Here is a 13267-nt window from a genome sequence, read left to right on the forward strand (position 1 = left end):
TTTTTTTTTTGTTACTGGAGGTTGAAACCAGAGGCGCTTTACCACTGAGCTACATCCTCAGCCCTTTTTATTTTTTTAATTTTAAGTCAAGGTCTCACTAAGTTGCTTAGGACCTTGCTAAACTACAGAGGCTGACCTGGAACTTGTGATCCTCCTGCCAAAGTCTCCCAAATCACTGAGATTACAGTAGGCACCAGGGCACCCAGCATTCCCTAATTTTGAGGGCATGTCTATTGTTTTTTCCATAAGCACAACTGTCAGGAAACCATCCATGGCCCGTGTGGCTACCTGGCTTCCTCTCTCTGTCCAGTTCTTCTCTTTTATTCCGGCTGCACAATCTTTCTTGACTTTTTGCTTCCTGGGCTTTGTACTCTGGAGACAGCCCTGTGTCTCTTGTTCTCTAACTGACTTTAATTTGGGGTCTGTTTGGACCTGAAGATTCCATTAGGACTGAGTGTTACAGAAGAGTTTCCAAGTAATGACTGTCTAATCCGAGTAATTCAGGAACTTCTTATTTGACTTTGTATTGAGCTTGGGAAGGATGATTTTATTTGGCTTCATATTTTGGGGTTAGGGTGAAGAGTTTGGAATTTGAGAATTGCTAAGGAAATGTTTGAATTCTCGAGTCACCCTATAGGGTTGGGTTGCTGTTTGTCTGGGGAACATGATTAAGAACAGGATTAGGAAGTTCGGAAAGTGAACGGAGAAGGGCCTGTTTGGCAGGGACACTAATCCCAGGGTTGGTATGGGGTGGAGCTGGGGTCTGGGAGATCCCCATGGCCCTAAGAAGAGTTGACAGTCCTTCTCTGCTGCTAAGGACGCTGTGCAAAAGGACCTTCATGGGGGGGAAGTCTGTTCTAAAGAGACTGAAAACAGAGGCACACTTCACTTCCTTTCTGGATCACACTTTTAAAAGCCGAGATTACCCTTTGAGCTGTCAGCCTTTTTTCTTCCCTGTAAGACCGCTGATTTCAGAAAAGGGGATTGTGGCAAGAAGGGAGGGGAAGGGGAATCCCCTGGCAAGGGGCCTGCCCAGAGAGCTCCCCTTTGTGGTTACTATGGAAACAGGCATAATAGGAACAAAACAGAGGTCCGTTGCCAGGCAACGGAGGAGCCCAAGGTTCATCACACACACTCATAACACTACATTTCAGGGAACCCCCAGGGAGGGAGGGAGCGTCACTTCTGGGGAAGCTGGGCTATCCCAGTGATGACGAGTCCTAGAGCTCACCTAGCGTTGCCAGTGAGTCTGGAGGACAGGCGTGTTGGACACCTCTGATGGCCTGGGAGCGCTGGCTCAGGGCTGACCTCCCGATCTGGGTGGGTATAAAAGAGGACGGCCTTTAATTTGACAGGAGTGTGAAATCTTGGAGAAGACTTTTTTTTTTTTTTTTTTTTTTTTTTTTTTTTTGCAGTGTTGGTGGAAGAGGACTCTAACTTAAAAAGTATGTGAGTGTGTATGCATGTGAGTGCACGTATGTGGTGTCAGGGGGAGGTAGCCGTGCAAAAGACCTGATTTTGAAAAGACAGTTTCCAGTTTTCTCAAAGTATAGGACCTGCAGAAATTGAGAGGACAGACAAGGGGGATCAGAGCCATTTCCTTGGGGACTGAGTGCCTCGAGGGCAGGGATTCCGTCTTGCCAAGTTCTCTTTTCCATCTTACCATCACCACAGGTCCCTGGCCCAGTACTGGACACACAATACTGTCTGTGCAGCTGCAGGAGAGACCTACAAGTAAGAGAATTGCTTCCTGAGGACTGAGAGCCGCAGGAAACTGATGGCGTGTGATGCAGGATGCTGCCATGGGAGAAAGAGCAGGGGCTTTGCCATCAATTACACCTGGAGTTCATTCATTCATTTAAAATCTGTTCCCGAAGGCTGGGGATGTAGCTCAGTGGTAAAGCAGAAGGCTGACTTGTATGAGGCCCTGGGTTCGATTCCCTAGTACCACAATAAATAAACACATAAATAGAGAAATAAATAACAAAACCTGTTCCTGAATGATTGCTATCTATCTACCACTGCTCCAGGCATGGGGCATACACAGGGAAAAAAGTCCCTCCTTGTGACACTTAAATGCTAGTGTGTCAGTTGTGTGCCTTTACATAAATCACTAACCCTCTCCGAGACCATTGCCTCACTGGGTGCTTCCCTCCCAGGATGTGTGAGGACTGAATGAGCTAATAGATGAAAATACACGCTGCGAGGCAGAAAGAAAAAAAAATCACCATCATAGTAGCTTTATGGGGTTTGGGGTGGAGGGGTACTGCATTAGGCAGAAGGAAAAGGTTTGGCAGAAATTTCTAAAAGTTTGTCACCACTTACATTACTGAAAACTTGAAAATATTCCCCTCCCCTGGGCTGAGTAGGCTGATCTAGGAAATCCCAGTTCTGGTTCCAGATCATGGTTTTTTAGGGGCAGTGTGGAAGTTACCACTCTCTACTCTCCTATGACTGGGGCAGGAGCCAGTTCCTACAGCCACCCCCACCAGGTCATCTTGTTACCCTTATTCCTGAATGAAGTACCTGGACAGTGACCCCTGTTCTGTGGCTGCCCCAAAAGCCCACCTCACCATCCTGCTTTCTTCCCTGTTGACCAAAAAGGTGGCCAGAACAAACAAAAGAGCAGATAAGTTGGCTCTGAGCCCGGGAAGGGAAGCTTGCCTCTGCTCTTTTACTCCTGGGGGGCCTGGTGAAGCTTAGCTGAGGTGAATGGCATCTGTGCCCTCCCACTTCCCTTGTTCTTTGTCCATTCCTATTCCAACCTCCTTTCTCCAAACCCCTGTCGCTTTCTGGGCAGATACCCTGTGTCTGTCTGGCATTTGTCATATTGCAGCCACCTTTCTGAAAACCTGGAGTGTAAATCAATTCCTATTTTAATATGCACTAGGAGACCTTGCTCTTTCAAGGAACCGAATGATGATTCATTTCAAAGTTAAAAATCCTTTGGTAAATTATTAACAGTGCTTACTTTGGGGGAGAGGGACTTGTGTAGAGAAGGAGTGAAGACATTTACTTTTTATTGTTCTACATGTCTATGTTGTTTAAATTCTAGGGACTGGGTGTAGCTCAGTGGTAGAGTACGTGTTTAGCATGTGGAAGGCCCTGGGTTCATTCCCAACACCAAATTTAAAAAGTAAGCCAACACCCCTCCCCCGAAAAAACAAAACAAAACAAAGCAAACTTCACCATTAGGAAAGTATTGATTTTATATTTTAAAATGTCAACAAGGATTATCTGGTTTGTAGATTACAAGCCACTTTGTCTTCTGGGTGGGAGTACTGGGGATTGAACACGGGGTATTTTACCATTAAGCTACATCTCTAGCCCAGACCTTTTTATTTTTGATTTTGAGACAGGCTTTCACTAAGTTGCTGAGGTTGCCTTGAACTTGGAATCATCCTGCCTCCACTTCCCAATTTGCTGGGATTACAGATGTGTGCTATTGCTCCCCGAAGCCCCTTTATCTCATTCTTGGTCTATGTTTAAGAAACTGAATAAATGTTATATACAATGAAATAAAATGCAAAAAATGTCAACAAAGGAAACAGCTTTTGGTTTTTTTTTTTTTTAAAGTGTAAGTTTTTTTTTTTCTTTTTTTTTCTTTTCTTTAAGTGAGGTTGGGACCAGAAAAGAGCACAGAACAAAATGGGAGAGAAGGTGATTTTTTGGAAAGTCTGCGTCTATGACAGTGTGCCTGTGATATGCATAGTGGGGTTGAGTCATTAAGTGAATACCTCTTTGTGTGTGTGTGTGTGTGTGTGTGTGTGTGTGTGAGAGAGAGAGAGAGAGAGAGAGAGAGAGAAAGAGATAGAAGGCTAGTGCCCAAGTCTCTGCGTCTTTGCATGTCTATACCTGTCTCAAGTCTACATACGTGTTTCCAACTCTGTGTGTCCATTATTTGCTTGTCTGCATGTTTGTGGCTCCTTTGGCTGTCTCTTCCCTCCCCCACCGCCTCTTCCCTGTGAGGGTAACTGGACCTGCACACAGCCCCCAGGGCTGGCAGCAGACTTTGCTGCTGGTATTTTTAGCCTGTAAACATGTTTGCCATTTCAGAGGACAGGGCCAAGCTGGTCTCAGCCCCAGCCCACTCAAGATCTTGCAGCCAGTAGGGTGCTCATGCCCTGACCAGGTATTCTCAGTTTCCCAGCCTGAGGTCTCCTTTCCCCAGCATTTGGGAAGAAAAGGAAAATGGAGAGGGCAGTGAGTGACCACTTGGAGTCGGGGAGATAAGAGGACTCATGGGGAAGAAGAGAGGGGGAGTGTGGAGGAGGGGGTGTCTAGCCAGAGGCCCCTATGCCCCATCATTAAGCGTTTAATAAAATCTCCATGTAGTTAGAAGTGGCTGTGGGAAATGGCTGTAAATTGGGAAACTCGCGTCCTGCAAGTGCGCAGATGAGCGGGGGGTTGGGGAAAAGGGTGCGCGAGAAGGACAGGGAAGGCAGAGGAAGAGTTGGAGCCCAGGCTACTCAGCTTCGTGGCGGCGGGCGGGCGGGGGGCGGGAGTGTTGCAGAGGAAGGTGGGCAGCCCCGTCACTTCTCCAAGGGCTGCAGGCCTGACTCCCCGTGTCGTTGCGCCAGCCGAAGCAGCACTGTAAGTGCCTGGGGGCACTGACGACCCTGACTCTTGGGGAGTGGGACCAGCGTCTCCAAGTTGGTTCTATAGGGACAGGGGGCGAGGGGGCACCAAGAAAGTCTGAAGGCGAGAAATGGGTGCGGCTGCATGGCAGTTTGGGAACCAAGCGAGGTATCTGGGGCGGGGAATTAAATCTTGCCTAGTCTGAGATAAAACTCAAAGGTCCGTGTTTCAGGCTGGAGGTCACCACTGAATCATCCAAGTCTGCAGTAACTCTCTGAGCCCCTTGGCCCTTTCTGCAAAATGGGTTGACTCTCAATTCCCGCTGAGAATGAACCCCAGCGTGCTTTCAGGAGGTTTTGGTCGATGAAGCCACTACACATACTGGGAGGGCGGGGGGACAGTTAGATCCTAACCACAGACAGGGCAGTAGACTCGTGGAGGGGAGTAGGCGACATCTCCTTGCTCCTGCGCCCCCTCCGCAACCCCCCAACACACCAGCCTACTCCGGTCCCTCCAGTGTCCGCCCAGCTCGCTGGTCTCAGCCCCGCTCGGGCCCCGCCCGGCCCCGCCCTCTCCCCACAGCTCGGGGCAGACCCGCCCGCCCGAGCCGGAGTTACAAGAGCCGCCTCCGCGCGCGGGGGCCCGGCCACTCGGAGCAGCTCTGCCGCGGGGACTGCACCGCCCGCCCTGCCGGACCCGCCCCGACCGGGGCTCGCAGCAGTCAGCAGCCACAGCACCGCGACCTCGGGGCTCCGCGCTGGCTATGGCTGTGCCCCGGGGCTAAGCGCGCAGGTAGGGGCGTCTGGCGCACCGTGGCTCGATCGGGGGCCACTGCATCAGTAACCAGTGGGGGAGGTGGGTTGCGGGACTCCAGCCAGGCGCCTTGAGAGTGGTGTCACTGGGAGAATTCGGCGTTTGGAGCAAGCTTGTCCTCCCGCAGCCGCCGAGGGAGACGAGTCATGCTCTGGGAGCGGAACTCTTGGGGCACGAGTTGGGCAAAGTTGGAAAATCGCTCCCAAGTGTGCTTTGCACCACTCTATTTCTTTCGAGGGTGGACTGTTGTCCCTACCGCACGGCAGGGCGCCCCGTTCCTGGCCTGGTCCCACCCCCTCTCCTTGGGGCGGTGGCTCAGCGCGCCACTCCGTTCGTATTCCATGTTTACTGGAGAAGTTTCCGAGATCGCAGCCGCAGTCCCGGCCCCTCCCGGCGCCCCTGAGCCTCTGCTCTGTGCGCCCCCTCCGCTGCCCTTCCTTGCTGCCCGCACCTCCGCCCCGACTTCGCGTCCCGTGTCCTCCCGGCCCCACCCTGTTCTGTACCACCAGCCTCTCCCTTTCTCGCTTCTGGCGGCCCTCCGCACCCCCGCTCCACCGCAGCCCCGCCCTGCTCTCGCCCCTCCGTGTCCCCCGCTCCAGAAAACTCCCTTCTTCCTCTAGGGCCGCGGAGCCTGGGAGTTTGCAGTGCTCCACCCGACGGGATGGGTGGGAATGGGGGTGGGGGTGGGGAACTTAATTAGGGAGATTCCTGCGCTGGGGTGGGCGGGGAGGGGGGCCGTGCAGCCACACCGCCCCCAGAACCTTCCCTGCCCCTCCAGAGGCGGCGCTTTCTCCCCCACCCCGCTCCCAAACCCGTCCGGGCGGGATGGCCCCCGCCCCAGCGCTTGGATCGGCGCCAGCAGCCTGAGGAATGTGGTGGTTGGAGCCGGTGACTAATTCAAACCAGAACTCAGGGAGGAGTGGTGAGGGGCAAAGGGGAGGGGGAGGGCTGTGTGTGGGAGGTGGGGGCAGGAGCAGGGCTTGGCGTAGGAGGAGGACTTCGCTGCCCTCGCTGGAACCCTCCACTCCGGCGGCGCGCGCCAGGGGAGAGGGCCGGGGGGCGAGGTCCCGCTGTGGGGTTGGAAGGCAGCGTGCTTAGGGTGTGTGCAGAGAACTGTGTTATGTAAGGCTTTCCCATGCAGGGAGGGGGTGTGCAGTGTGTGAGGGCCTGGCCCGCCCCTGGCAGGGCTGGGCGCCCCCTACAGTGCCAGGGCCCGGGTGTGGGGGCCCAGATCCTTGGCGACTCTGGCCGGGAGGGACTGGTGGGTTGGGAGGAACACTGGTTGTGCCCCTTGCGTGGGAGGAGAGCAGAGGGGGCTGATGAAAGACTTGGGGGATCTCCCAGTTCTGAGCCTGGACAACCAGGTGGGGATGGCTCTGGTACTTCTGCACAGTGTGACCACAGAGGATTGTGCGAGTTTCGTGTGTTCGAGCGCGTTTTGCAGGGTGTGGCCCTGGGCGGAGGTGAGAGTGGTGGCGAGGTGCTCCCGGGGGTGCTTGCGCTGCTGCAGAGTGTCCTGCTCTGTGGAGGGACTTGGGGAAAGGCAACGTGGGGACAGTGGGATCCTTAGAGAATGACCCGGAGTTTCCCAAGGAAAGGGGGCCCAGAGAGCTACCTCTGTGTCCCCAGCACAGTACTGGGCTCCCAATAAATGGTTTAGAAATAGTTCTCCCCATTAGAATTTAACCTGTGACTGCAAGGGCTGTCTTCACCTTCTGTCCTTCCTAGCAGCACCTAGCACACAGTAAGTGTTGACTTTGTGGAATCCAGTGATCTAACGGGGTACTGTCCTGATAGGTGAATCCAGGGAGCAGGGGGAAGGAGGGAGAGATTGAAAGTGCTTTGGCAGGCATTTGAAGGTCTCCAGGTCTTTCCTAGGTGTAATTTAGGGGAGTAGACCTCTCTTTGGTCCCTGCCCCCGGAGAGAAGTCCCTGGGGCAGGGTGTGGCACTCTTCCCTCTCCCAGGCTCAGTCGGGTAGCTTCCTTCTTCCTTCTCTCTTCTGGAGGGTCTGTGGGCTGACTAGGCCCTTACCAGGTGGTGGGTAGAGTGTGCAAACTGGGGAGCACACGGGAGCCCCAGGTTTGGGAAGCACCTTCTCGTTCTGAGATGTGAGCCATAAGGTAAGGGAGGGAGGGAAAGGAACTGGGACCACCAAAGCCGAGCTAGCAAAGCCTGCTGGAGGATGTCTGCGTCCTCTAAAGCCCTTGTTCCTAAGAGAGAGCACAGGGACATTGGTAAGAGACAAGGCCACCTGGGGAGTGTGAGACATGCAGGGCTTAGTGATGCTGAATGGCAGTGAGGGGTCTTGGCCTGGGCACCTCCTTGAAGAGATGACCCGACCCACTGAGCCTGAGGGTGTGGCTGCAGGGCCAGGGCCAGGGCCAGGGTGGGAGATGAGAGAGAGGAAGTCAGAAGAGACCTGTGAAGGAAGAAGGCCAGCATCAGACTCGGGAAGGGAATGAGCTATACGTCCCAGGTCACCTCAGTCCCAGGAAGGCCCCTGGTGGAGGTGCCTGGGCACCCCCACGCTGGATTCTTTTGTTCGATGTGGAATTGGCTGGTGAGCCCTGGCAGAGCACGTCACCCTGAGCCTGAGGAGCTGGTTTGAGGGGTTGGGGCAAAGCTGTGGGGGCGGAGGGGTGTGTGGGCCACTAGGGTGTGGCCACCACCTTCTTTAGAACTTGGGAACTGCCTGGGGACAGACAGAGAGGCAGACCAGGAGAGCTAGTCCGACTCCTGATGGGAACTTTTCTGGGACGCCCCCAGGTTTCCCTCTCTGGAGTTGGTCTGACCACGTGCTGTTGCACACTGAGGTTTGAGGAAGGGAGGTGGCTGCTGGAGAGGGCTTAGAATGTGTGATTTGGCCTGTCCTCCTTGCTGCTCCAGAGGCTGAGGCAGGGGGATTGCAAGTTTGAGGCCATCCTTGGAAACTTTGAAAGACCCTGTCTAGAAATTTAAAAAAGCGAGGCGGGGGGGGGGGGGGGCTGGGGATGTAGCTTAGTGGTAGAGAGCCCCTGGGTTTAATACCCAATACAGGAGGAAAAAAAATCGAGAGAAAGAATGTACTTCTAGCTTGGGCGGTGACAGTGGGTCTCTAGGGCCTTCTGCTCTGCTCGCTGTCTGCTTGCTGAGGGCTTCAGCCAGGCTGCCAGGAACTTACGTTGCTCTGGGCTCTACCAGTGGACCATCTAGCCAGGCTCCTGAGCCTTTCTAAGTTCAAGCTGAGCAATCTCCTCCATGCCAGAATGTGCTGAGGGGGCGTGGGGGTACATAGGGGAGCCACAGCAAGACTCCACAGGAATGTGTGTATGCATTTTTCTTTTTCTTTTTTGCAGTACTGAACTGAACTCAAGGGTGCTCAACCATTGAGCTACTTCCCAAGCCCATTTGTAATTATTTTATTTTTTTTATTTATTTTTTATTTTTTTTGGTACTGGGGATCGAACTCAGGGCCTTGCACTTGCGAGACAAGCGCTCTACCAGCTGAGCTATCTCCCCAGCCCTAATTTTTTTTATTTTGAGACAGGGTCTTGCTAAGTTTTTTTTGTGGTGCTAGGGATCGAACCCACGGTCTTGTGCTTGCAAGGCAAGCACTCTTCCAACTAAGCTATATGCCCAGCCCATGGAATTTCTGATCCTCCTGCCTCAGCCTCGAGTTGGTGGGATTATAGACCTGTACCACTGTGACCAGCTGGTATATGCATTTTGATGAGCTCGGCCTCAGTTGCTACCCGTCAAGGCTTGGGGCTGGCTGTGGTAGCTGGTGTTGTAGCTTGGATCCACCACTCTTAGCAGTGCAGGGATTGTGGCTCCACAGCCTCTGAATTAATTTCTTTCTTTCATACTCGGGATTGAACCCAGGGTGTCTCTACCACTGAGCTCCAGCTTCAGCCATTTTTATTTATTTGGAGACAGGATATGGCTAAATTGCCAATGCTGACCTTAAACTTGCCATCTTCCTGCCTCAGCCTCTGGAATCACTGGGATTACAGGCATGTGCCACCGTGCCCAGCAGCAGCCTCTGAATGAGTGAGGTTTGCATCGTTGCCTGTGAGTGGATGTCCCATTGGTTGTACATGGGGGCCCTCACATTGGGGTGGGCCTGGATGTATCACCTCCACTCGCTTTGTTGGGGTTTGGAGGGCGGGGCAATGGCAGTCTGCCCTAGTGGTAGAAGTGTCCTGCTGGACGCAGAGGTGGTAGGTAAGGGCCAGATAGGTCCAGGCCCTAGAGTTTGTGGGCAGAGGCCTGGGAGAGGGCTAGGGAAGTCCTGGGAGCGCAGCCCCACAGAGCGAGGCACTGCACACGTCCTGTCAGGGAGGGGCATCCTGCCAGGTCCCCGGGGGCCTGAGCGGAGGTTCTAGGGGAAGGGGAAGTGCCTGGAGCAGATCCTGGCCACAGCTACGTGTCCTGGCTGGGCTCGGGGGCGGCCCTTTGGCCCTGCCTGGCCCTGCGCCCCTGTACTAGTGTGGCTGACCACTGGGGGGCGAGGGCACAGCACTGTCTCCAGAGCTGGCCATGGGGGGACGGAGGGCAGCCTCCAAGCTGTGCCCGGCCCCCAGGGCAAGCGGAACAGTTCTCTTTACTCCCCCGCCCCCGCCCCAAGGACTCCACACCTCATCAGTTGGTGTCCTGATTCCAGTGGTCCTGGGTAAAGGCCCTTCTTCCTTGTTTTTGTGCTCAGGTGTGGGAGTTCCCTCTGTACAATGTAATGCTTGTCCCCAAGTCTCTGTCATGAGGAGGGGAGGAGAGTCCCTCTTGGCCAGGGGAGGAAGAGGGAATCTCCCTCCCTGCTGGAAGTGGGAACTTGGACTTTTGCGGCTTGGAGCTTTTGCTGGGAGAGTGGGAGACAGATGTGTGTGGCCAGGGTAGAGAAAGTTAAGAGAGATTTCGGAAAGCGGCCAGTTGACTGTGCTCCAGGTAGAGAGCTGCCCCGGCTGTCAACATTCAGAAAACCCACAGTGCAGAGGGTCAGGGAAGGGGCTGCGGGGAGGGATGGCTAGAGCAATGAGATTGGAAAAACTTCCTCCTGGTCGGAGCTGTGAGCTGGGCCAGCTCAGCCTCTCACCCCAGAGGACCAGTAGCAGGGTGGCGAGATTGGCAGGTGCACAACCAGGGAGGTGCAGACTCAGGGACACAGGCACCAGGTGAGCAGGTAGAGGGGTCTCATGACAGGCGTCTGCTGTGAGCTGTTGAGGCTGGGCCTGTGGTCCTGCTCTGGGCGGGGAAGAGTGGGGAACGGGGCTGACGAGGGTCTTTGTGTACCTGCCGTGTGTGTGTGTGTGTGTGTGTGTGTGTGTGTGTGTGTGGAGTCCTTATGTCTCTGTCTCTGAACATCCTTCCGGTGTCCTTGTCACCTGAGTCTTGCAATATGTTGGTCTAATTCTCCCTGGTAATCCCACCCCCCAACAAAATGAAAGTGCCGCCTTGTGGCACACCGCCCAGAACCAGCTGGGGGTTGTGAAGGTTCCCAGTGTCCACTTGGATTGAAGTAGAATAAGGGTATGCTTTTTTCTTTTCCCCCAAATCGAAGTCTGGCAGCTGCATCCTTGGGAGTCCATTTTGAGGCTTAGGTCCTGGGAGATGCCACCGCTGTGTTTCTCCTTGCTCTTCTGGGATGAGGGTCTGCCTGCAGGGACTTTTCCTTCTCCCAGCGAGTGGCCGTGCTTGCGTTACCCTGCGAGTGCTTGCCTTTGGAGTGAGCCTGGTGCTGGTTGAGCCCCAGAAGGAAGTGATTCTCTTGTCCCCCACCTGTTGGGGTCCAGGATAAACCTAGAGGTGAGCTGGGTTCTGGGAAGTTCAGGGTTCCTAACCCCTGGAGACACAACTTCTATGAGTCCCCGAATCCAGAGGCCCCTCGAAGTGGGGCTCTGGGATGGCAGCAGGGCCAGCATGCGGCTGGTGTGTGGGGAAGGGCCGCCTGGAGGCTCCTCTGCCTCCCTGTGGGTTTGTCCCTGCAGCGCTCATCCTTCACTCCTCCAGCCCAGGTCTCACTTCTGACATCTCCTTCTGCATCTTCCTCTGTGGCTTCTCGTGCGTCTCATCCTGTGTGTGTACTTACTTGTGCCCTGGTCTCTACCTGGGTGGAAACCCTGGGCCTGCAGTGCAGCTCAGTTGCCTGACCTCTGATGCCTGTTTTCACATCTCTTAAATAGAGATTTGATTCTCGTGGCAAAGGTCGTTTGGGGCGGACGGAGGCCCCGGGCGTGGGTTCTCGCCAGTGTAGTACCTTGCATGCAGCGGTGCTCTGCAGGGTTCTCTCCCTCCACGTGTGGGGGGTGGGGAGGGAGGGGGTCCCTTCAGTCTCTCAGTGTGGAACTTTCTCTTCCTCCTTGTGCCTGGAGCATTTATGAGAGCACCCCCGCCCCGGACGTGTCTATCTTCTTTGAATATCCATCTCCCTCCTGGTGGTGTTTGGGGCTTTCCCTCTGGTGGAGGTCTCTAATTCTGGGCTTGAGTCATTGCGTGATCGGGATGGGGACTGCTTCTCTCTGGCCCTGTGTGCATGGTGGGTCTGTGGGCGCCTGTGTGAACTGCTGTACTGGGTGGAAGTTTCGCTGTGGCTGGTGTCTTCCTGGCCACGGGAGGGGGTACCTCTCTCTTCCTTCAAGAGCTGCCTTCCGTGTCCAGCCTGCGCCGGGTGGACGCACAGTCGTGCACCTTTCCTTCAGGTTGGTGCATTCAGGCATGGAGGCCCTGGGCTTCTCTTGGGGAGTGTATCAGTTCCTATCATCTTGACACTGAAGCTGACGCAAGGCTGTCTTCAGCTGCCGCAATGAGCCTGGCCCCTCCCTGGCTGTCTCCATGTTGCCTCTCTGGAGGAAGAGACCCGGTCCCCACTCCCCTGAAGTCAGCCCTAGTAGAGGCCCTTCGCCCTAGTAGAGGCAAGGATTCTGCTTCCTAGGCATCTTCTGGGTCAGCTGGGTGTTTCCCCCAGTCGGTGGGGCGGGGGCACAGGCCCTGCTTCCCTGTCTATTCTTTGAGGCCTTGGGTTGTAGAACGGCCCGTTCTCCCGCCAGGGCTTCTGGCCTGAAGCATACTCTGCCTTGGATGTGTGTCTTACCCCTGCAACCGAGTGCCCTCGTGACCTTAGTACTTTTCTGTCCTAGAGGGTTTTTACTCCAGCCCTGCTTCTTCCTATCGCAGAGAACACTGTGAGCCAGCGTCAGGTGGGCTAGGGGGCTGGGAGCTAGCAGATCAGGGTGCGGGGACCCCAGTGCTGCCCCATTCTTGCCTCTCTCGACCTCATTTCCTCCGTCACTGTCAGCGCTGTCCTGGAGAACTTGGCGCTGGGGGAGATCTATATCTGTGCCAGTATGGTAACCAGTAGCCACGTGTGGCGGTTAAACCCCTGAAATGTGGCTAGTGCAATGAAGGGACTACGATTTTAATGTGACTTGGTTTAAATAGTCACTTAGTTTAAATAGTGGGAGGGTGTGACTGAGCTCTGATAGCCCAGAGGCTTGTCATGCTTGACTGAGTGGCATGGAATTCCCCACGGCTCCAGAGACCTTCCTTCAGGAGACGGCAGGATAGAGACCCCTGCGCCCGGGAAGCCTGACTAAACCTCAGTTGTGTGGGAGGAGACGGAAGGACCATCTGGGCCTGGGGGCAGAGGAGAGCCCAAGGGCTGGGACCATATGCAGGTCCTTGCCATCCTGGCCTCACCGCTTCCGTGTGCAGCCCCACAAGGATCCTCAGAACGGAATGGCCCAGGTCAGATGAGAAGGGCGTCCCCTCTGGCTGTGTCAGGAAAGCATGACTGAAGCCACGGCAGTCATGTGGTTGGTGACCCCACTTGGCCAGGAAGCTCTCAAGTGCCCGGCCAGGACCCATCTGCAGCCTCAGGTCCAGCTGCTTCAGTTTTCCCAGGT

The 13267-nt window shown here is 54.8% G+C and overlaps 1 protein-coding gene across 1 annotated transcript in view; it reads left to right on the top strand.

Annotated features, from left to right (window-relative positions):
- The first annotated feature begins 5215 nt into the window (after positions 1-5215).
- Positions 5216-13267, top strand: part of Ahnak (AHNAK nucleoprotein) — a 30317-nt gene continuing 22265 nt past the window's right edge. Inside the window, 1 exon segment of the mRNA XM_047516111.1 lies at positions 5216-5370. The gene's annotated coding sequence lies outside the window, so the exon portion shown is untranslated.

This window comes from Sciurus carolinensis, chromosome 11 (assembly GCF_902686445.1).
Source record: "Sciurus carolinensis chromosome 11, mSciCar1.2, whole genome shotgun sequence".
In the NCBI taxonomy this organism is placed as follows: Eukaryota; Metazoa; Chordata; class Mammalia; order Rodentia; family Sciuridae; genus Sciurus; species Sciurus carolinensis.